The sequence below is a fragment of the Castor canadensis genome, chromosome 16 (genome assembly GCF_047511655.1).
Source record: "Castor canadensis chromosome 16, mCasCan1.hap1v2, whole genome shotgun sequence".
In the NCBI taxonomy this organism is placed as follows: domain Eukaryota; kingdom Metazoa; phylum Chordata; class Mammalia; order Rodentia; family Castoridae; genus Castor; species Castor canadensis.
The window spans coordinates 887,691-910,685 of record NC_133401.1 but is presented as its reverse complement, the minus strand read 5'-3'; the positions used below and the strand labels follow the sequence as shown (position 1 = coordinate 910,685).

Here is a 22,995-nt window from a genome sequence, read left to right as displayed (position 1 = left end):
CCAAGGTTATGGGCGGCTCTTTTCCTCCTAGCTTTCCCAGGCTTTCAGTTTTTGATTTTTTTTTTTTTTTTAATGTTTGGAACATAAATGAAGATTTGATATGTTCTTCCATTATCTAAAAAGGATAACTTATTCCTGCTCAGTGTGAGAATGTCATTTTGTAGCAAAGGGCGTATCACAGGATTTGTCCAAATAATAGACATTTCCGTATGTGAGTGTAAATAATCGTAGACAAGAATGTGCTTAGCTGTATTTGCAAAAAAGCAACTCTGCCCATTTTCTAAGACATTCAAGCGAGGCATCGATTAACCTGCTCTTCTGCAATGCCTGGAGTTTTGTTGTGGTGACATCGACGCGTTCCATTATGTTGCAAGAGGATTCGGAGTGTTGAAAATTCTTTTGGCAACCTGTGGCACACCATTAGCATTGGTCCTCGGGCCTGTGACCCACAAATGACTCAGCACAGAGTTCATTGTTAACTATAAATTACTGAGAAATCTTTTTGATATTTAAGCTGTAGTTGAAAATATCTGGCCACTTTCATGTTTTTACGAAGGCCGTGGAATAAAGGGATCCAAAGATTTCAATATTTTTATCTGTTTTGAGTTTTGTTAACTTTCTCCTTAAAAACATTCAGTGTAACATGTGCAGCACTACACCATAGTCGAATTGGAATATTTAAAGATGGCTGGTATTTTTAATTTTAATTTTATATCTTTTGTATAGATCTACAAGGAACTGTTTTGTAATTTGGTTTCACTAATAAGAACCAGTACTTGGCAACCATAGCTTAGATTATATTGTTTAGTGCTCTTTGCATGTTAACAACCAAACCTTTGGAGGTCCCACAGATCATGACACTGAACTCAAGCTGGGGTACCCTGAGCAGCAAAGCAAGTGCTGTGGTGACGCCTGTGTCGTCAGATGTTGTCCAGGTGGATATCAGGATGAGAAACTGTACATACCAGTTCTGCACGCTCTGAAATGTGAGTTCACACGGGTCCCAGCCCTCTGGATCACTGACTGGGGCGTTGTTGTCCCAATAATGACTGGCAGCACGGCATACCTGCAGTGCACCTTCCAACATTAAAGCAAGGTTTTTATTCCAAACAGAATAAAACTGCTCAATCAAAAATAGTCGTTACAGTTCTTTCTCTTCAATAGTAACACTCTCTTCCAACAGAAATACAATGACAAGCATCTTTAAAGTGGAAGGTTGGAATTATGGTAGTGTTTACATTCTGTAACAACTAAATCAGTTTCTCACTTTGTCTCTTAAGATTTATTTGTCATCGTGGATGATTAGGGAAAGCTGACAGCTCCTTTCTTCCTCTCCTGAGTGTAGGGCACTCCTGAGTTCAGATCTGTGATGAGAGATTTAAGCCGAGCAGGCGCAGAGCACTGGAAACGTCAGTCCAGAACGTACCTCTGTGGACAGGCAGATGTAGAGGCTGGACACAGAACTTGGGCTGGGTGCAGCTCAGTGGTAGAGCGCTTACCTGGCATTCGAGAGGCCCTGGATTCAATCCCCAGCACTGCTGAAAGGAAGGACAAAATTATGATGGAAACTTGTCTGTTGGGCCCTTCCTCCCTCCAAAAGCAGGTTGGGAAAGAGGCCAGTGGCTCTCAGGCAGGATTTGAACTGGCATCCAGGAGTCCTTCAGGAAATGAGAGGGTATGTTTTGCTTATCACAGTGACCAGGGAGCCACCGCTTTGTTGAGGAGTTATGGCCAGAGACGATAAATATGCCACACTCTGCAGAACAAGCGCCTTGGAGCAAGTTACCGACCCCAGAGTGCAGGAGTGTCCTTTCCACTTTGAGAAATAGGGCTGAAGTCCTTCCACAGGGCAAGACTGTGGGGGTGGGAGGGGGGTTTCTGCCAAATTAAAAAATACTACTTAAAAGTTACCCTCCATGGGAAAGGACAAAGTGCAGAGGGATCTCACTTTCAGTGGCTCTATCAACGTTTTAGAAATGCATTATCACACGGTCCTCACCAGTGTCCTAATCTGATCAGAATCACTGAGGTACATTTTTATGGTTGGTTCTGTGTCCCCTACTCAGAGTGTGACTTGATGTTCTCTAGTGGGGCCTGGCAGTCTGTCTTTCATTAAAAGACAGGTCATTCTGGCCAGCCAGGTTGGAAGATCACAGATGAGCCAGTAGCTGCTGTTGGCTTATGCATCCTACCTTCCAGCAAGAGCCTTCGTGGAGTTTGCCATGGTTGGAGTATTTTACCGTTCTCCCTTCTCTTCCAAATCCAGTTACCAAGATTGTGATGTGGCCTGAAGAGAGGGGTAAATAGAAGGGGGCTTTGCTATATGACTGAGTCTGGAGGTGGAAGCGGGCAAGACTTAAGTTTGCTTTAGGGTTTGGCTGCTTTCCGTGCTGAGACTCCTGTTTTTGTTCCTAGTATAGAGGAGATAAGTGTTTGTTGTTTCTTTCTTAATTTTGTAAGATGGCCGTCCCTGTCTAGGCCATCTGCCTGTCAGAGAAGCTCTTCACAGGACTCTGTGCCCAGCATAACCCAAGAAGCAACTTCTTTTCCTGAGCAGGGTTATTTTGGTTTTGTAATTCACTCTTCAGATCTAATCACAGCTGGATTCGGTGTGTTGTAGGAGCCCTGCCCTATCAGTTGAGAGATTAAGCTGCTGAATCCATTCTGGTCTACCTTGGTAGAAAGGTATCAAGGTGAATGGTCTCTTCCTCTAGGAAGACCTCAGATGTCACCAATTTGCTTAATTTACCTCTTAGGACTTTTTTTAAAGGGTACCAGGGGCTGGGTGCTGGTGACTCATGCCTGTAATCTAGCTACTCAGGAGGCAAAGATTAGGAGGATCACAGTTTGAAGCCAACCCTAGGCAAATAGATGGTGAGACCCTATCAAAAAAACTCAACACAAGAAAGGGCTGGTGAAGTGGTTGGACTGTAAGAGTGCCTGCCTAGCAAGTGTGAGGCCCTGAGTTCAAACCTCAGTACCACCAAAAAAAAAAGGTACCATGGGCTGGGAGTGTAGCTTAGTGGTGGAGCACTTGCATTGGGTGCACAAGGCTATGGATTTGTCCTACAAAAAGAAAAAGGCAAATATTAGCAAAGCTGGAATCAAGTCTAGGCACATCAGGCAGGGCCATTGCTCTCTGCTTCTGAAGAAACTAACTGATGATTTGCTCAGCAGGCTTGCTTGGCTTCTCCCAACTTAGAGCCACGGACAGCTTCTTGGAGGAGGTGTCATCTGAGTAGGAGGCAGTTAAGGGAAGGGAGAGAGGGGGCTTGGAGCAGCAGAGGCTCAGAGGCTAACAGGCCAGCCAGCTGCTAGTGTGCGCACCGGGAAGCCGGGATGCGGTGTTCCCGGAGGAAAGCTGCGGAGGCTCTCAGTCCGTTTCTCTTGCTGGGCTTAACAAAGGAAGCCTGTGGCTTCGAGACGTGTAGCTGCGCCAAGAGCACGAGGTAGGACTGGGAAGCCAGTGAGATGTCTGCTCCGGTGATGCAGAGCAGTTGGCCCGGCGTGTGGGTGTCCTTGGGAGTCCGCTCAGTTCAGACTTAATAAGCTTGGCTGGCTCATAAAAATATTTTCAGGTTTAGGTCATAAACACCAAAACCTGGTGATGTTTGATCTTGAGGATGTGCTGTAAGATAAGTTCACGTCCTTTCTGTGGGGCCAGGCATAGCTCAGTTTAATACTGAGCCCTCCTTAGAATTGGTGACAACGGCGCTGGTGCGGTCAGGTGGCCGAGGGAGGACTCCATGGCAGGACGCGTGGTGTGAAGGGAGCCTTAGAGGTTAGGGAGGGAAACACAAAGGGGCCCGGGAAAGAGCCCGTTCCGGAACCCACGGGAACCCACGGGAAGAGAGAGCCAGGTGATTCCCGGCAGTAATCAGTGCGTGGGGGGGCAGGTGTCCCAGCCAGGTGACGGTGGTTCCTGAGCCAAAGTGCGGTTAATCTGAGATGTGATGTTTTTCTCTGAGTCCCGAACTTTCCCTGATTTTAGCCTATCTCAGAGTGACTCATAGTCACTCACAACGGAGTGGCGGGGAAAGACAGCAGCCAGCAGAGGAGCGAGCGTGAGGCCTCAAAGCCCTGTCTTCCCCCCGCCATCACTGCACTTGAGCAGTCTGGAGCGAGGAGCCAGTTTTGGGGGCTGCGGGCAGCCTGGGTCCAGGCCAGACTGAATTCCAGCGGGCATTCCAGCACGAGGACAGGAACGTGTGTACTAGGTGTCTGGAGAGTGCCTCTGTGACCCTGCTGCTCCCCTCATCCCCATAATCCTCGGGTGCCAGCCTCATGCAGGGCTCTTGATGACAGTGCAAAACCCAGCACTGCAATTCAGGATTTTGCTCGTGCTGAGAGCATTTTGTAAATGTTCTTTCTGGGTTTAGTTGGGCCGTGGTTCTCCCTTGCTGTCTTTGGGAACATTTCTTCATTTCCAAGTCAGTCTGTGGAGCATTGTAGACCATAGTTTATAAAATGAAATTTGGCGTAACTTTTCTGTCATAAAAGTAATATATGTAGCTGGACGCCAGTGGATACACCTGTAATCCCAGCTACTTGGGAGGCTGAAATGAGGATCACAGTTTGAAACCAATAGTTTGTAAGACCTCATCTCCAAAAATAACCAGAGCAAAATGGACTAGAGGTGTGGTTCAACCCATCACAAAATACAGGGCTGGTAGAGTGGCTTAAGTGCATACCAAGCCTGAGGCCTTGAGTTCAAACCCCAGTACTGACCAAAAAAAAAGGCAAATATAAGGAAGGGCAGGCACTGGTGACTCACACTTGTAATCCCAGCCACTCAGGAGGCCAAGATCAGGAGGATCGAGGTTTGAGGTCAGCCTGGGCAAAAAATTCCTGAGACCCTATCTTGAATAAACCCATCACAAAAAAGGGCTGGTGGAGTGGCTCAAGGTGTAGACCCTGAGTTCAAACCTCAGCACTGCAAAATAATAAAAACGTGTTTAAAAAGGAAGAAGAAAGTCACCTGCAGCTCCATCTCCTAGGTCTTACCATGCGGACACCATTTGGGTGTCTGTTTTACAGAGAAGCTGGTTCTTCACGATGGCTTGTGGAACTCCGATCTGAACTCGGAATATGAACAGTACCCCAGTGGTAGGCCTTTCCAGTAGCTCCAGCCCCTCAGTGCTGACTACTAAACGCCCTTCTAACTGCATGGAAAGCTTTTGCTTAGGTGGTGGTGGTGGTACATCTTGAACTCGGGGCCTCACGCTTGCTAAGCAGGTGCCCTACCACTTGAGCCACTCCACCAGAGTCTCAGACTTGTTTTATGCTAGGCTGGCCTGAACTGCAGTCCTGTTTGTGCTTCCTCATGGAGCTGGGACGACAGGCACATGCCACTGTACCCAGCCATGGCTTGAGATGGGGGTCTTGCTTTGGCTGGCCTGGAGCAGCTGTCTTCCCGATCACTACCTCCAGAATAACAAGGATTACAAGCTTGAGCCACTGCACCCAGAGTTGTTTTTTGGTTGTGTGGAGGGGGGAGGTGGCTTGATATAAATGAAATTATACTATGTATAATTTTGTGCTTGACTTTTTTGCTAAGCATTGTGTTTGAGACTCATCTGTATTGTGTTTAGCTGTGGGCAGTTCCTTTTCCTGGCAGTGTAATAGTCCATGTGGAACAAACCACACTTCAGCCACTCACATTAGTCCAGATGATTCTACGTTGGGGTGAGTTCTAGCTTTGGATTATTAAAATACTGTTAGCACTGTTTTTTCCTCTACAAGAGAAGTCAGGACTAGACTGAATGACAGAAATGCCTTTTTAGACCCCTTGAGGACTTGGTACACTACCCAGTGGTGGCGAGTCGTGGTACCACCCCACCACTAGTATGGTAACTTGTTCCTGACCCTAAAATTCCAGAAGACCCTAATGTAAGGTAGCTAGAGACATAGGTGCCTGGACATGTTAGAACCAATCAAGTTAACTGAGGTGCCTGACTCGTCCCAAAGAACACTGCTCCTCCCCCGCTTCCCCAGGCCACAGTGGACGACTTCTCGTCCTGTGACCCCACGCTTAGAAGGGTGGGGTGTCCTGGCTTCTCAGGAAAAAAACCTACTCTTTTTGAGGCGATCTAGGAGCCCGTCAGCAGTCAGCATTGCCTAATTCCCCAGCACTGAGCTGTGACAGGAATGAGGACAATACTGTCTACCAGGGAAGCTAGTCCCTGAGTTCAAGCCCCAGTACTGCCAAAACTCAAACATGACAGTCTGCCCAGGGGTTTGGGGTGGGGAGCTGGTCAAACCGCACACGCCCTGGGTAAAGGACAAGATGTGTGTCAACCCGAAACCGTTTGGATGTCTCGCAGTGACCGGGATCCGGATCCACAGTCCCAGGTGTCAGGCGAGGGCCTTGCAGGAGGTCACGACAGAAGTGCCCAGGTCCCACACCTCACCCTGTGACCGCCTCCTCTCACCCACTCCCTCCCAGAGCCGTGGGCATCCCTGGGCCTCGTCCATGCACCTCAACTGCAGTACTTCCGAAATGCAGACGTACAGCCCAAAAAATCTCAGCAGCTGGTGCCAAGCGAGCGCAGAGCCGCAGATCTGGGATCCTCCTGTTTTCTCTGGACTCAGGAGAACCTTCCCGCGTCCCCACCGCTGTCACTAGCCAGCCTAGACCGTGACTCGTGGTGCACCCCACGAAGACCCTAAACTCCCCGGCCTCTCCTGCCTGCGGAGACGTCAGCACTGGAAGCATCTCCTCATCCACGCGGCCAGTGTCTTGCCCAGAAGGCCGAGGGCCGAGAGGAGGCTCACGGGTGAGCAGCTGGAGGCACTGAGGCGGTGGGCTTGTGATGGAGGGTATCAGTCCCGCCAACAGTTTGTTTTGTTTTTGCAGCACTGGGGTTTGAACTCAGGACCTACACCTTGAGCCACTCTGCCAGTCCTTTTCTGTGATGGGTTTTTTCCAGATAGGGTCTCGTGAACTATTTACCCAGGCTGGCCTCGAACCTCAATCCTCCTGATCTCTGCCTCCTGAGTCGCTGGGATTACAGGGGTGAGCCACCAGCACCCAGCCTGCTAACAGACTTCTACTCACCCCACCTTCTGTTTTTAATTTCACTGCTTGCTTCTGTTTGTTGGTTTTTCTGTAGAAGAGGGGAGAGCATTTGTGCATGAGATGCAGCTCCTGTTGAAGGGCAGGTATAGCTGTCATCACAGGGGAAGCAGCCACGAGTAAAACAAACCCAGCTGCCCTTGGCCAGGAGAAGACTACAAAAATAGAATGCATAGTATCTGAGCAGACGCTTGGTGTCTAGGAAAAGCAAGAAGAGGTGAGGGAATGGAGGGGCAGCAGGGAGGGGTTGCTACTTCGAGTTTTAAATAGGATAGGAAAACTGACCTTTAAGAAGTGACCTCAGGGCCAATGGCTCACGTCTGTAATCCCAGCGACTCAGGACACAGAGATCAGGAGGATTGAGGTTTGAGGCCAGCCCAGGCAAAATACTTCACGAGACCCTATCTTGAAAAAAAAAAATCACAAAAAGGATTGGCAGAATGGCTCAAATGGTGGAGCAGCTGCCTAGCAAGCATAAAGCCCTAGTTCAGACCCCAGTACTGCCACAAAAAAAGTGACCTCAGGAAGGTGTTGGGACACCGGAGCAGAAGACACTGCAGCTGCAGAGCCCCTGGGCAGGGGTCAGCCTGTGGCTGCAGTGCGTGAGGATGGAGGTGGTGGGACACACAAGGTGGCCATAGGAGAGGGGCGGTGGAGTCCACCATATTGTCTGTCGTGTTCTGGGAAGCCGTGTCGGGGTTTGAGCACGAGTGACAATCTGACTTACACTGAAGGGACAGCCCCTGGCCACCCTGGCGGGAAGCAGGGAGGCCGTGTGGCGTCCTCCTGCTCCCTGGTTGGATGTGCACCTAGACCACTCTGAGCCTGTGGCACAGAGCTCTTTGGTCTGACAGCGGGGACCAGTGTGGCATCCTGTGGCTAAGGCTTTAATGTGTGCATTCCACAGTTAAAAATAACTTAGTGAGATTTATAGTGAGACGCCTCCTTGCCGCCGCTCAGACCTGCAGCTAGGCTGTTCCCAAACAGTGCCACGAGGAAGAGCCTTGTGACTCAGTTGACAGATAGGAGAGTTGATCTGGAAGTTCTGGGAAATGGGAAACCGAGCTTTGTAATTCTAATCAATGTTGCTATGTCATCCTAGGTTATTCCCACACATAATGACTAAGTCTAGTTCCCAGCAGAGTGTAGTGATGCAAGTCTATAATCCCAGCACTCGGGCTCAGGCGGGAGGATCGTGAGTTCAAGGCCAGTCTGGGCTACTGTGTAGAAGACCCTGTCTCAAAAAAAAAAAAAAAGTAAATAAAAATATATATTTATGTATATATAAATCTAGTTCCTTTTTTCGGGGGGAGTGGGTTTTGAACTCAGGGCTTCGCACTTGCAAAGCAGGCCCTCTACGACTTGAACTGTATCTCCGGTCCACATTGCTCCGGTTATTTGGAGATGGGGACCTCGAGAACTATTTGCCCGGGCCAGCCTTGAACCGTGATCCTCATCTCAGCCTCCCAAGTAGCGGGATTACAGGCGTGAGTCACCCACATCTGCTGTCCCCTTCTTTAAAGGCAAACACTGTTAACTCTTCTATTTCTAATCCAAAAAGTGTCCCTCTCCAAATGCGTGTGTGTGTGTCCATATCTGTCCTTTTACTGTCACTAGGAAGGACCTGTGTATCCCGTGCTGTGGCTCTTTTAAAATTTATCAAGTGCTGACTCAGTATGAAGATGTGCTCTCTTAGCACACATAGAGACACACACATCAGATCAAACCCAGGGCCTTGCACATGCTAGGCGAGCTCTGCATCCCAGCCTGTTTCATCTCTTTTTGTTTTTCTTGGAGGTCCTGGGCTTTGAACTCACGCTTGCTAGGCAGGTGCTCTGTCACTTGAGCTGCTTTGCCAGCTCTTTTTTGTAATAGGTATTTTTTGAGACAGGGTCTCATGAACTATTTGCCTGCACTGGCCACAAACCTTGATCCTCCTGATCTCTGCCTCCTGAGTAGCTGGGATGACAGGTGTGGGCCACCAGCTCACTTGACTATAGTTCGTATGTGAGGCTTACTCTGACTAAGGAAAAATCGTTTATTGAAGAGCCAAGTAGTGTTCCAGTTTCGCTGCACCCAGAAGCAAACCACCATCCTGAATTTTGTATGCGATTTTTTTTTTTTGGTTTTGGTTTTGGTTTTGTTTGTCTGCAACTTCTCTCCCCAAGAGTTTCTTACTGATTCTGGATCGATCCTCCTTCTCTCTCCTCTTTCTCCTCACATGTTACTTGAAATCTGTTTCATTCTCTTGCTTTCATTAAATTGACTTTCTAATTTAATTTAGAACATTTCTTTTTTGGACCATTATTAGCTGTGCAGCCTTTTGTTTTTCCTGGCGTTTCTAAATGCTATTCTTTTTTGTTTGTATCCATTGACTTTATCCTAACTTTTTTCCAAGCCCTCAACCGTACTGTGACTTCTCCTTCCGCCATCCTGCTCAGATCCAAACGTGCTGTTTTCACAAGGATCCGTGGATTTCTCTTCATCGGTAGGGAGTTTAGCAATGGCCAGAGTCACCGTCTCCTGGATACCCTGTGTTCCGTTCCCTTGTTTGGTGGAATTCTCCCTTAGGGAGCCTTCTAAGAAAGTCCATGTAAAGGACCAGATACAGCTGGGCGCCAGTGGCTCACCCCTGTAATCCCAGCCACTTGGGAGGCTGAGATCTGGAGGATTGTGGTTCAAAGCCAGCCCAGGCAAATAGTTATCAAAACTTTTATCTCCAAAATCACCAGAGCAAAGTGGACTGGAGGTGTGGCTCAAGTGGGTGGAACACCTGCTTTGCATGCTTGAAGCCCTGAGTTCGGACCCCAGGTCTACCAAAAAAAAAAAAAAAAAGGACCAGATAGAGTAAGGTCTGCATCACATATTTTTCTTTCTTGACTTAAAATATTACTGGCCCTTGATCTGGCGTGCAGTGATGCTCTCGGCTGTCGGTCTTATTTTGCAACTCTGGAATCTTAGCATTACCCTTGGTGGTCAGACATTTTATAGCGACTTCTCTGAGTGTGGTCTTTTTGTTTGACACTAAGTTGCTGCCTGGGCTCCCTTGCTCGATTTATTCAGGTGATTACTTTGGGTGCTGGGGTCTGGGCCCAGGGCCTCGCTTGAAGCACACACTTTACAGGCTGGAACTACACCCCAGCATACCGAGTTGATTTAGAAGCCTTTCATCCAGCCAGACGCCAGTGACTCACGCCTGTAATCCTAGCTACTTAGAAGGCAAGAGATCAGGAGGTTCACGATGTGAGGCCAGCCCAAGCAAACAGTTTCTGAGACCCTATCTCAAGCGCACACACACACACCCGCTTAGTTTTTTTGAGGCTGTCCTCCCTTTCACCAGAACCTCTTGTTACTGACACACAAGAGCTGGTCACCCAATCCTTTGTGTGTCGTAGTTCTTTCTCTTTTCCCTGCTTATCCTGTTACTTATTTTAGTCTCTTTTCTGCAGCAGGCTTTATTCAAATACCTGAGGAACTTGATTGTCTGTCATTCGAAAAAGCTCTGTGTCACCGGGGTTTGTCAGCTGGCGGTGCTTGATTTCAGTGGGGTCAGGTCCCTGAGTTCAGAGGCTTTGCTCTGGGCGTCAGTAGTCCAGCTCTCACCCAAAGCTACAGAGAAAATCTGCTCTTCCGCGTTTTCTTTCTGGCAGCGTGTTGCCTAAGTGTGAACCATTGTGACCGCAGCGTGGGGAGGGTCTTTTTCACTATTTATGTACCAACCTCAGACTAAGTTTACCGTTTTTTCTTCCTTTTTTGGGGGGGGGAGGTGGAGGGTGGGGATTGTACTGGGACTTGAACTCAGAGCCCAGTATGGCACTCTACCACTTGAGCCACGTCCCCAGTCCTTTTTTGCTTTTAGTTATATTTCAGGTAGGGTCTCAAGGTTTGTGCCTGGGCCTGCCTTGGACCACCATCTTCCTGATCTCAGACAGCTGGGATTACAGGCATGTACCACCACACTCAGCTAGGCTTCCTGTCTCCAAGTCCCCTGCCCACTCCTGCCCTGCACCTCCTGCACTTTCCCACTGCTGGGCGTGGTGCAGGTGGGAACACCTCACAGCCTCCCCGCCCAATTCTATTTACAAATGACATCTAATGCAGTCCTACAGGAAGGAAAGTAAAGATCTGTGGGTGCTTGTACTCTAGTTCACAGCACCTTCATCCCTTAGTTTTTGGCAGCACTGGGGTTTGAGCGCAGGGCCTCACAACTTGCTAGGGAGGCCCTCTACCACTTGAGCCACTCCACCAGCCCTTTTGTGTGATGGGTTTTTTCAAAATAAGTTCTCTTGAACTATTTGCCCGGCTGGCTTTGAACCACGATCCTCCTGATCTCTGCCTCCTGAGCAGCTGGGATTACGGGCGTGAGCAACTGGCACCTGGCCACATTCAGCTCTTGCTTGGACTGCTGCAGTAACACCCTTTGTCACTGTTAGGGTTCAAATACAAAATGCCCCCCGCAGACTCTTGCACTGGGGGCTTGGCTGGCAGCTGATGGGCTTCTGGAAAGGGACTGGATCCCGAGGGCTTTGACCTAATCAATGGGTCACCCCCTTGATGGTTTCACGATATGACAGCATTATTGGGAGGTGGTGGATACAGGAGGAGGGGCCTCACTGGAGGGAGGTGGGCCTTGGGGCCGTATCTTGCACTGGCCCCTTCCCTCCCGAATTCTTCTCTGCTTCCTGTCTGCCATGACACCAACAGATCTCAACCACATGTTCCTGCCTCCAGGATGTTCTGCCCAAGTGCAAGGGGCCAGGCAACCAGGGGTAAACCCTATGAACCAAAATAAATCCATCCTCCTCCAAGTTTTTCTCTCAGAGTCAGGTGGGTGGCTCACATCTGTAATCCCAGCTACTCAGGAGGCAAAGATCAGGAGGATTGCGGTTCAAAGCCAGACCAGGCAAATAGTTCAGGAGACCCTATCTCAAAAGAAAACTTCGCAAAAAAAAAATGGCTGGTGGAGTGGCTCAAGTGGTAGATTGCCTGCCTAGCAAGCGTGAGGCCCTGTGTTCAAACCCCAGGACCACCAAAAAAGAAAAATGCCCTGGTTTTGATCCCCACCTCTGAAAAACTAAAAGGGTAATGTAAAGATCGGTAAAGAGAGAAAACGAGTGACCTAACTGGGTATATATAAAACCCACGCCTGTCTACAAACTGGTACTGTTAAGTGGATTAGCAAAATAAACACAATCCCATGTTTCCTGCGCACAAGCGACAAGTACCTACAAAGTGAGACGTTAGAACACACCGTGCGTGTTAGCGCCCACCAAAAATAAACACCGAGCCATCGAATTGAAGACGTGCGAGATCGCGGCACGGACAGCGAGGAAAAGCAAGAGCTCATCTTCAAGACCCCGGAGCAGGCAGAGACAACACAGAAACCGTTACCTTGTGGAAGAGAAGAGAAAACATGGAGCTGAGGCACCAGCCTAGCATGTGGAAGACCCTGGCTTCAGTCCCCGGCAGGACAAAAAAAGAGAAAAAGAAGTGGAAGCCACAGCCACAGACCTGGGGAAGGGGTTTATTTTTTATTTATTTATTTTGTGGTACTGGAACTTGAACTCAGGACCTTCACCTTGAGCTACTCCATCAGCCCTTTCTTGTGATGAGATAGGGTCTCGTGGATTATTTGCCCAAGGCTGGCTTTGAACCTCGATCCTCCTGATCTCTGCCTCCTGAGTAACTGGGATTACAGGCGTGAGCCACCAGCCTCTGGCAAGGGAAAGGATTTTTATATCTAGTAGCCATCAAAGTGGACACACCCAGAACATATCAAGAACAAAATAAAAGGAGAAAAAAGACCAATGACTCATTTTTTAAAATCTTGAATACACAATAATGATATTCAGATATCTAATAAGCATAGGAAAAGGTTCTTAACACAGATTTCTTTGGTGGGACTAGGGCTTGAACCCAGGGCTTCTTGCTTACAGAGCAGGCATCCTATTGCTTGAGCCACGCCTCTGGTTCATTTTGCTCAGGTTACTTTGAAGATGAGGGCCTGTGAACTATTTCCCTGGGCTAGCATGTGTGAAGTCGTGAGTTCAAACCCCAGTACTGCCCAAACAAACAAACAAAAAGAAAGTTGTCCTTCCTAGCCTGCCAAGTCTCGTCTGGTCCCTGGAGAACTCCCCTGACCTCCCCCTCACATCCTAAAAAGAGCCAAACTCCGTATTTGAACCTTTACACAGTACAGGCTTTCCCAGCAAGCATCATGCCCTACTTCAAATCCCAGTTCTGCCAAAACAAATGAGCCCAAAGCTGGGCACAGGCGGCTCATGCTGGTAATCCCCGCCACTCAGGAGGCAGGGGTCAAGAGGATCGTAGTTCAAATCCTGCTCAGGGAAATAGTTTTGGGAAATCCTATCTCAACAAAGCCAACACAAAACAGGGCTGGTGGAGTGGCTCAAGTGGTAGAGCGCCTGCCTAGCAAATGTGCGGCCCTGAGTTCAAACCCCATGCTACCAAACACACACAAAACTTAGGAACCTTCACGCAGGTGCCTCTTTCCACCTCGAGGCCTCCCCCCAAACTATTTCTCATTCTTCCGACATTTTCTAAACATCACACATTCACACGTTCAGGACCTTCCAGAATGTGTCGTGGTCTCTGTCAAACAGACTGCAGGACGAACTACTCGTGCTTATGTAATTAGGTCATTTGTCATTTGTGCTTAAGTCTCTTTCTCGCTGTGTGTTGGGACCACTTCATCTTACTGTCCCCAATACTTGACACAGTGTCTCAGCCCATATAGGTGGTCAGAAATCTGTTGAACAAATGAGCGAGTCATTTTGTGAGCCTCTGCTATATGATTCAGCAGCAAACACGAGCAACAGTAGAGTAGGAAATGAGTATTATCCATGCTCACAGTCCAGAAGCAGCAAAAGTACTATTATTTTGTGAGATAAATGCTATGTTCAGAAAACTAGACTTGAGAAAAATCAGGGATGGCTTCCTGGAAGAGGAAGCAGACAACTTAAAGAGCCCCACAACCAGAGTCCCATTTTGGTAGGCAGCCAACTTTCTGAGAACCTTCTGGACTTCATGGTTCTCTGTGATTTGCTCATCACTGCACCTGTGCCAATTTACACAAACTACTAGTTTTGTAATGTCACAGAGAATTTTCAAGAATTAATGTCAGGGCTGGTAGAGCACCTTCCTAGCATATGTGAGGCCCTGAGTTCAAACACCAGTACCACCAAAGGGGAAAAAAAAAAAAAAGGAAAGAAAGAAAAGAATTAATCTCAATTCTTACTTATCTGATAGGGTTTATTAGGTACTGGATGGGGTCTTGCTGTATTGCCCAGTCTGGTCTCAAACATCCTGCTTCAGCCTCCTGAGTAGCTGGGACTACAGGTGTGTGTACAACACCTGACTAATGAGGGTAGATGTTTTTACTATTTGTAGGGTTCCTTCAGATATTTTTTAGGCTGCCTGGCTCCCTTCAAATACACCCAGTGTCCTTGGTGTCTTTTTTTTTCTTTTGCGGTACTGGGGCTTGAACTCAGGGCTTATACCTTGAAACACTCCACCAGCCCATTTTCTGTGAAGGATTTTTTCAAGATAGGGTCTCATACACTATTTGCCCCAGCTGGCTTCGAACCCCGATCCTCCTGATCTCTGCCTCCTGAGTAGCTGGGATTACAGGCCCTGCCTTAATGATTCTTCTTCTAAGAGTTGGCTAGTAGGAAGCTCAGAGCTAAGGCAATTCAAAGGTGGCTTTAACCCCCGCCACAACAATTTTATGATAATAAATGTGGCTTTAAGTTTCATCAGCTCACGGCAGGCATGGGGGCCCAGGTCTATAATCCCAGCACTCAGGAGGCTGGGGTAGGAAGATCCCAAATTCAAGGCCAGCCTGGGCTACATAGTCCCTGTCTCAAAAGAAAAAAAAGTTTCATCAGGTCCCTCTGAGATCCTGGGGTTTTTGTTTGGTTTTGTTTTGTTTTTTTTTGTGGTATTGGGATTTGAACTCAGGGTCTTGAGTTCAAACAAGCCACTGCACCAGCTCTTTTTTGTGTAGGGTTTGTTCAAGATAGAGTCTCATGAACTATTTCCCCAGGCTGGCTTCGAACCTCAATCCTCCTGATCTCTGCCTCCTGAGTAGCTGGGATTACAGGCATGAGCACCATATCTGACTTGAGATCCTGTTTTTATCTCAGGTCCAAATGCTGTCACGGGGACTCATTCTTGCTTAGTGAGATCATGGTTCATTGTTTTGAACTTTAAGAGCAATGCTTCACAGTAGTGCCATCATTATGGGTTATAAACAGCCTTTCCCCAAAATATTTCTAGCAACTTGGCTAAAGTGTTCTTTAGTTCTGCACAGCCTGGTCGGTAAGTGTGAGGAGTGAGTCCTCAGCAGCTGTGTAGGTTAGAGTTAAGGTTGAGCCCAGCCTTGCAGGAGTGAGAAGGCCAGAGGTCGGCCTGTGCTGCCTCCGCAGGGGTGAGTGGGGAGGAGAATGCCTTCCCCTGGCCACCTCCCCCTCTGCTCTGGCTGCCTGGTGCACCTGCTCCTCTGCATCCCACACATGGGAGGCAGCCGGCTGTCTGACAAAGGGTGGGGGGTCTGTAGTGTGTAGTCCTGTCATCTAACACCTGCATCAAACGTGTGCTGGGGTCCCAGGCCTCCTTGGGAAGGGCTGAGGCTCTGTAACCAGTACCCCAGGTTGCAGCTAGGCACATTGTCACCAGAAACTCAGACAGTAGGACTTTTCCTGCCCCTGCTTGCTAGCTGGCAATTGAAGACTCAATTGAATGGGCTGGTGGAGTGGTTCAAGTGGTAAAGCAACTGCCTAGCAAGCATGAGACCCTGAGGTCAAACCCCAGTGCTGCCAAAAAAAAAAAAAAAAAAAAAAAGACGAAAAGATGAAGACTCAATTGAGCTGGGTGCCAGTGGCTCATGCCTGTAATCCTCCCTACTTGAGAGGCTGAGATTGGGAGGATCGAGGTTGGAGACCATCCTGGACAAATAGTTCGTGAGAACCCATCTCCAAAAATAACCAGAGCAAAACAGACTGGGGGTGTGGCTCAAGTGGTACTGCTCTGCAAGTGCTCTGCTCTGAGTTCAAACCCCAGCCCCACCAAAAAAAAAGATGGATTGAGAGACACAAACTGGCTACCACACAGTACAAAAAAACCTCTGGGACTGGAGTGTAGCTCAGTGGTAGAATGCTTGCTAGCATGTGCAAGGCCTTGGGTTCTAACCCCAGCGACACACACACGTGCACCCCAAAAAGTAAAAGTGGAAATCCGATTGGAGCCACATAGCAGCAGCAGACTTGGTTTGGACGACACTGCACTGAGTGTAGAAGGAATGAAGTCTCCACCCTTCGGTCCTCCTTCCCACTGTGCACCGAGGGGCCTGCTGCTGCAGAGTGGCAGTGTGTGAGTTACTCCCAGGCGTTGGGACTATGGCCAAGGACAGCCATTCTGATGGCCACAGTGCCCTTTTTGTTAAGGCTAATAAATCCCCTCTTGTTTCAGTGACAAGGAGTTGGGGTTACTACATTTTGATAGCTAAAAGGAAAGTCCACCCTCACCAGGGAAGGGGACAGAGTTCTAGTTTCTTCAGCCAAATGGACTCAAGGAGCTCTCTTGCTCCCCTCAGCCTTGGCCCCCACTGCGTTCATGAATCTAAGGGGATCTCCTAAGTTTAATTGATCAGAATGCCAAAAAAAAAAAAAAAAGGTTCAACTCTGAACTCTTTACAGGACCACAAAATTGACTCTGCAAACTGTCCCCTACAAATCTGAGCTGTGGTGGCGCCTCTGGCTGGACCATGCACCACAGGGCTTATGTCAGCTGTGGCACTCTCTTGGCTTTCAGGATAGCCTGACTTCAAGGCCACAGCCCTTATGGTTACACCAACACCAGAACTTTGCCTGGTTGCCACCCTACACATCTTTCCTTCCTTTTCCTGGTTATAACCCTTGTGCCCCTGGCAGTCTGTGCGGCCTGGAAGATCAGCCTGCCTGTCCTGCAGACCCTTGAGCTGAAAGGGTGGGAGCACAGCCTCCACGTGGTCCCTAGTTGAGCAGACTTTCTTTTGGGTTAGGTCTCCCATCCTGGTTTCAGGGGAAGGGGCTTGGACTCCTAGGGTGCAGTCCATCCATCAGGAAGCTCCCAGGCTCCTGCCCAGCCCCAGCCTCTCAGGACAATGATACATCACCTGGGATCTTAGAAGTGGGGTGTAAGCCGGGTGCCAGTGGCTCACGCCTGTAATTCTAGCTACTTAGGAGGCAGAAATCAGGAGGATCGAGGTTGGAAGCCAGCCTGGGCAAATAGTTTGTAAGACCCTATCTCAAAAATACCCAATACAGCCAGGCAGCAGTGGCTCATGCCTATAATCCTGGCTACTTGGCAGGGAGGCTGAGATCAGAAGGATCTTGGTGCAAGGCCAGCCTAGGCAAATACATTCCCAGGACCCCATCTCCAAAACAGAGCAAAATGGACTGGAGATGTGGCTCAAGAGGTAGAGCACGTGCTTTGCAAGAGGAAAAGCTCTGAGTTCAAACCTCAGTCCCACCAAAAACAAACAACAAACAAAAATCCAATACAAAAAAGGGCCAGCAGGGTGGCTCAAATGATACCGTACCTTTCTAGCAAAACTGGGGCCCTGAGTTCAAGCTCTAGTAGCACACAAAAAAAAAAAAGATGTGTGAGACAGAAGCAGATGACTGTCTGGCTAGGGGCCCTTGGCCACAGCACAGCCGCTTCCAGCCTGTGGGGGTGGATGCTCAGACAGTTCGCACAAAGGAAAGGAGGCAAAGGGGGCGACTTCTTAGGGGAGCAATCTGGAGTCTGGAGAAACGATTTCCTGTGGTCACAAAGCCCTTCCTGACCTCACCCCCATTCCTGCTGTGCCATGCCACCCGAGCTGTGGCCTCACCCCAGCTCTCAATCCAAGCCCAGAGCAGTTGCTCCGTGCCCAGACTGTCCGGCCGGCTCCCTCCAGACCCGCTCCCAAGCCTGCAGACTGGAATGCAGCCTCCCTGTCTGGGAAGTTACAACCCATCCTGAAGGTTTTTACGTCCTGACCACGGCACCCCCCCAAAGTCACTCCAGACTCAATTCCCTTGCCTCTCCCATCAAGAAGACTTGGCTGTGAAAACCCCTTCCCGGAAGCCTCGAGCACGTTCCCACTAAAACTAGCAGCCCTGGCTGTCCCTGTCCTCAGTGGGCCGCGCACCAACAGCAGTAACCTCAGCTGCTTCCGAAGACCATTTGTGCAGATGCTTAGGAGCCTCTGGGAGTGGAATGCTGGGGTGCTGTGGACTCTCTAAGGTTAGGGCGAATTTGCCTTGCTCCTCAGCAGGGAGGTCCGGCTCCGGCCACGGTCAAGGTGTACGTCTCACTGAAGCAGATCTGGCCCAGTCTAGCCCTTGAATCACAGAGGAGCTCCTGAACCCTTGTCCCTTCTCGCAGACTCTCAGCCCTCTATGACGTCTGGCTCTGACCGAACCTCTGTCTAGGTTCACAGTAGGCCAGGCCGACTCAGGGAGAAACCCTGTTCCCTAGCCGAACTTCTTGGCCTCCTAAATGGCCAACTAAGGCTGTTGGGTGACGGACCGTGGTGCCCCACCCCATCCCTGTGTGCATGTTCCAGACCTGCAGAGCGGGAAAACCCAAGCTTCTCTTTCGGAAGATTGAGGGTGTCAGAAGGGCCTGGCCTCTGTTTCTAGACTTGGGGGCTCCATCCATTCTTCTCAGCACTTTTTTGTTTGTTTGTTTTGCCTGTACTGGGGTTTGAACTCCAGGCCTCACACTTTCTAGGCAGGTGCTCTACCACTTGAACCATTCTGCCAGTCCTGTTTTTTGTTGGGTATTTTCAAGATAGGGTCTCTTGAACTGTTTGCCTGGGCTGGCTTCCTGATTTCTGCCTGGTGAGTAGCTAGGGTTACAGGTGTGGGCCTTTGGTGCCTGGCTTTCTCGGCACTTTGATGCAGGGGAGCTTGGAATAAAGAGATGGCATGAAGTGACCAATGTCTCTCGCCTGTGTGGCAGTTACGTGATGTTTTTCCTTTCCTTTGTAAATGCATGTGTCTTTGGTGAGTGAAAGGAGATAATCTGAACTCGCAGAGCCACAAAGCAGGCTTAGCGTGTCTACGGTACGCGTTCTCAGGTAGGCTGAAGACGTCCGCCGGGGGCCCCACGGTCGGCAGTGTCCACACTGAACGCAAAGCTGCGTGTGTGGCTGAGTGGGACCCCAGGCTCTCCTGGCCATGGATGGAAGCTTATGGAAGGGGTCTCAATGGCATGGACACATTACTCCGAGACCATGACCTTTGGAGTGAAGTAAGTGACAGTGGTGAGCAGAGGGAACGGGCTACTTTCCAACTGGGGCGTAGCTCAGTGGTGGTGGGTGGTTACAATCCCAGCACCAAGAAACTTTACAAGGTGCCAAGTAGTGTTTACCAGGTGCGGTCACTGAAGGATTCTGTGGCAGGGTTCAATCACCCTGGGGCCTATGGCAAGAGTAAGAAGAGCCACGTGGCTCCAGTGCTCAGCCTGTAATTCTAACTACTTGGGAGGCTGACATCCGGAGGACCAAGGTTCAAGGCCAGCCCCGGTAAATAGTTCTCGAGACCCCACCTCCAAAATAACCAGAGCAAAATGCGCTGCAGGTGTGGGCTTCTTCTGAGACTGCAGGAGCCACAGCTGGCTCCTGGCTGCTTTTTTGGCCTAGACAGTGACACAGCCCACCAGCAGCCAGGGGCACCTCCTCCAAGCTTGCTGTGCTCTTCCAGCTCACTCCCTTCTATAGCCTGTGGGTCAGTAAATACTCTCACCCCCTCTCTATCACTCAACTCAGTCTCCCATGGACCTTTGCTCTACGTTCTGCAAAGACTTTTATCTGAAAGCTGCTGTGGTGCTCTTTTGGCGAGAAGGGAGGTTCTCCTCTGAAGTGGGGGCTATCAACCTGCAATGCAGCCCCAGTACTAGTGGGAAAATCCATGCCATTTTCTCCTGGCCACTCACCTTTCTGCTTTAGGACCACTCACCTCACCTCTCTGTCCTGAGGCTGTCACAGTCTGAAGCATCACCAAGATCCCCTCCTTCAAGCCTACTTAATTTTATTCATTTTTATTGTTTAAAATGTTTTTTGGTGGTACTGGGGAGTTGAACTCAGAGCCTGTGCTTGTTAGGCAGGCACCCTACCAATTGAGTCATGCTCATAGCCTTTTTTGTTTTTTGAGATAGGGTTTCTCTTCATGCCTGGGCTGGCCAGGCATAAGATCCTCCTATTTATGCCTTCTAGTAGCTGGGATGACAGGCATGTACCACTGAGCCCAGCTTTTATTAGTTGAGATGGGGTCTCACAATTGCCTGGGCTACCCTCCTACTGCTATCCTCTTGATCTCTGCTTCCCAAATAGCTAGGATTACAGACTTGCAGTACTGGAATTTGAATTCAGAGCCCCATGCTTGCTGGGCACTTGAGCCCCTCCACGGTGGCACTTGAGCCACTGCACCAGCCATCTTTTTTTCCTTTCTTTTAGGCAGTCATGAGGTTTGAACTCGGGGTGTCAGGCTTGCTAGACAGGTGCTCTACCACTTGAGCCACTCCATCAGTCCTTTTTTGTGTTGAGTATTTTCAGGATGGGTCTCTCATACTATTCGCCCAGGCTGGCTTTGAACTGGGATCCTCCTGATGTCAGCTTCCTAAGTAGCTAGGATTACAGGCATGAGCCCCCGGTGCCTGGCCAATTTTTATTTATTTTTTTTTCGGGAGTGGGGCTTAACACTTGCAAAGCAGGTGCTCTACTGCTTGAGCTACACCTGCAGTCTATTTTGGCCTGGTTATCTTGGAGATGAGGTCTCATGAACCATTTGCTTGGGCTGGCCTCCAGCCTTTTTAAAAGCTCATAACATGAACAGATCGCTTTCTGGTATCCTCAGCCTCTTTCTCTCTACCAGGTCCTCCTCGCTGATATGGAAACGTTTGTCTCTTCTACCGTAAGAAAAAGAAAAAAGAGCCTCCTCTCAATCTTCACGACATCTCTAGCACAGTGCCCTCTTCTAAGCTCCAGATCCCAACCCCCTCTCCAGGGGCCTCCTGGGTGCTTCCTCCTGGGTGCCAGGTGCACAGGGGAACCTACGGCCTTCTCCCTGTCTGTACTCTCCTACATGTCCTCCCAGTGACTTCTCACCATTACGAATGTCACCATTACAATACCTCATCCCAGAGCCCCAGGGTGCACCCTCTCCCTGACTCTCTGTATGCGTTTACTACCCACCTAGATTAATATTACTCTAGAATCTTCCTCAAATTTGGCTAATTTTCTCCATCCCTATTGCCATAGTCTGAGTGGTGTTGGACATAAGGTTTACATACTATGTAGCCTGAGAAGATGATCCTTTGGGCTATGAGGAGAAAATACCAGAACTTTGATGTATACTGTACCTTTTATCTGCTTTTTTTGTTTTTTTCCTTGGCGGTGCTGGGGATCAAACCCAGGGCCTTGTGCATGTCAGGCAAGCACTCCACCACTAAGCTGCACCCTCAACCCTTGTTTTTATCTTTGTTCTTTTTTATTTTGTTTATTTATTCTTGGAGGTACTGGGGTTTGAACTCAGGGCCTCACACTTGCTAGGCAGGTGCTGTACCACTTTAGCCACTCCACCAGCCCTTTCTTTTGTGATAGGTTTTTTTCGAAATAGGGTCTGGAAAACTATTTGCCTGGAGCTGGCTTTGAACCACCATCCTCCTGATGTCTGCCTCCTGAGTAGCTAGGATTACAGGCGTGAGCCACCAGCACCCAGCTGCTACAACCTCCTAACACTTAAGTGTCATTAAATTACCCCTTGCTTAAAATTCAGGTTTGCAGTGCTCTCAGCTGAGAGCTAACTTCCCACTCTCCTGGTCTTGGTTTGTTGAAGACAAAGCAGTTGAAAATACCTACCTCCTTGCTTCCTCCCTCCCTTCCTCTCTCCTTCCCTGTTCCTCCCTCCCTTCCTCTCTCCTTCCCTCTTCCTCCCTCCCCTTCCTCTCTCCTTCCCTCTTCCTTCCTCCCTTCCTCTCTCCTTCCCTTCCTCTCTCCTTCCCTGTTCCTCCCTCCCTTCCTCTCTCCTTCCCTGTTCCTCCCTCCCTTCCTCTCTCCTTCCCTGTTCCTCCCTCCCTTCCTCTCTCCTTCCCTCTTCCTCCCTCCCTTCCTCTCTCCTTCCCTCTTCCTCCCTCCCTTCCTCTCTCCTTCCCTCTTCCTCTCTCCTTCCCTCTTCCTCCCTCCCTTCCTCTCTCCTTCCCTCTTCCTCCCTCCCTTCCTCTCTCCTTCCCTCTTCTTCCCTCCCTTCCTCTCTCCTTCCCTCTTCCTCCCTCCCTTCCTCTCCTTCCTTCTCTCCTTTCCTCCGTCCTCCCTTCCCTTTCTTTTTGCTTTGCTGTGCCTGGGGTTTAACCCAGAGCCTCAGGCATGCTAGGTGCTCTATCACCGTCCTCCTCACCTGCTGTTTGCTCAGCTGTCGAGTCCGCTCCTCCTTCCCCAGTCTTTCTGTTTGCCGGTTTGGTTTGGTTTTGTTTTGTTTTGCAATTCCTTCTCTCCCTTCCAGTCGCAGCCTCTGCCCTTTTCCTGGGGAATTCCCTCACCACCCCCCACTAGGTCAAGGCACTCCCTCCCTCCCTCTTCCACTTTCCCCTCCTACCACTGTCACACGGATCTGTGACGGTTTCCATCACTAGAGAAGAAACCCACCGGGGTGGGAGTGCTACCCGCCTCCCACAGCGCCTGTCAAATCCTGGCACCTGGCGCTCAATACGTCAGTCATCAACCTCAGTCCTCAATCCGGAGGCCGAGCCACTGGGGAGCCCGGCCGCCCGCAGGGTCTGGCTCGGGCCCCCATCCCGGGAGGCTGTGGGTCCCGGGTGGGTGGGTGGTGGTGGTGGTGGGGGGGGGAGATGCTTAGGCAGGCGCGAGGCCCCGC

The 22,995-nt window shown here is 49.6% G+C and overlaps 1 long non-coding RNA gene across 1 annotated transcript; it reads right to left on the bottom strand.

Annotated features, from left to right (window-relative positions):
• Positions 1 to 694: 694 nt before the first annotated feature.
• LOC141417990 (uncharacterized) lies at positions 695 to 22,950 on the bottom strand. The gene is made up of 3 exons (XR_012442606.1): positions 22,519 to 22,950; positions 2,193 to 2,287; positions 695 to 1,535 (listed from the first exon to the last, which is right to left on the bottom strand). It is a non-coding gene; the product is annotated as an uncharacterized lncRNA (long non-coding RNA).
• Positions 22,951 to 22,995: the final 45 nt, after the last annotated feature.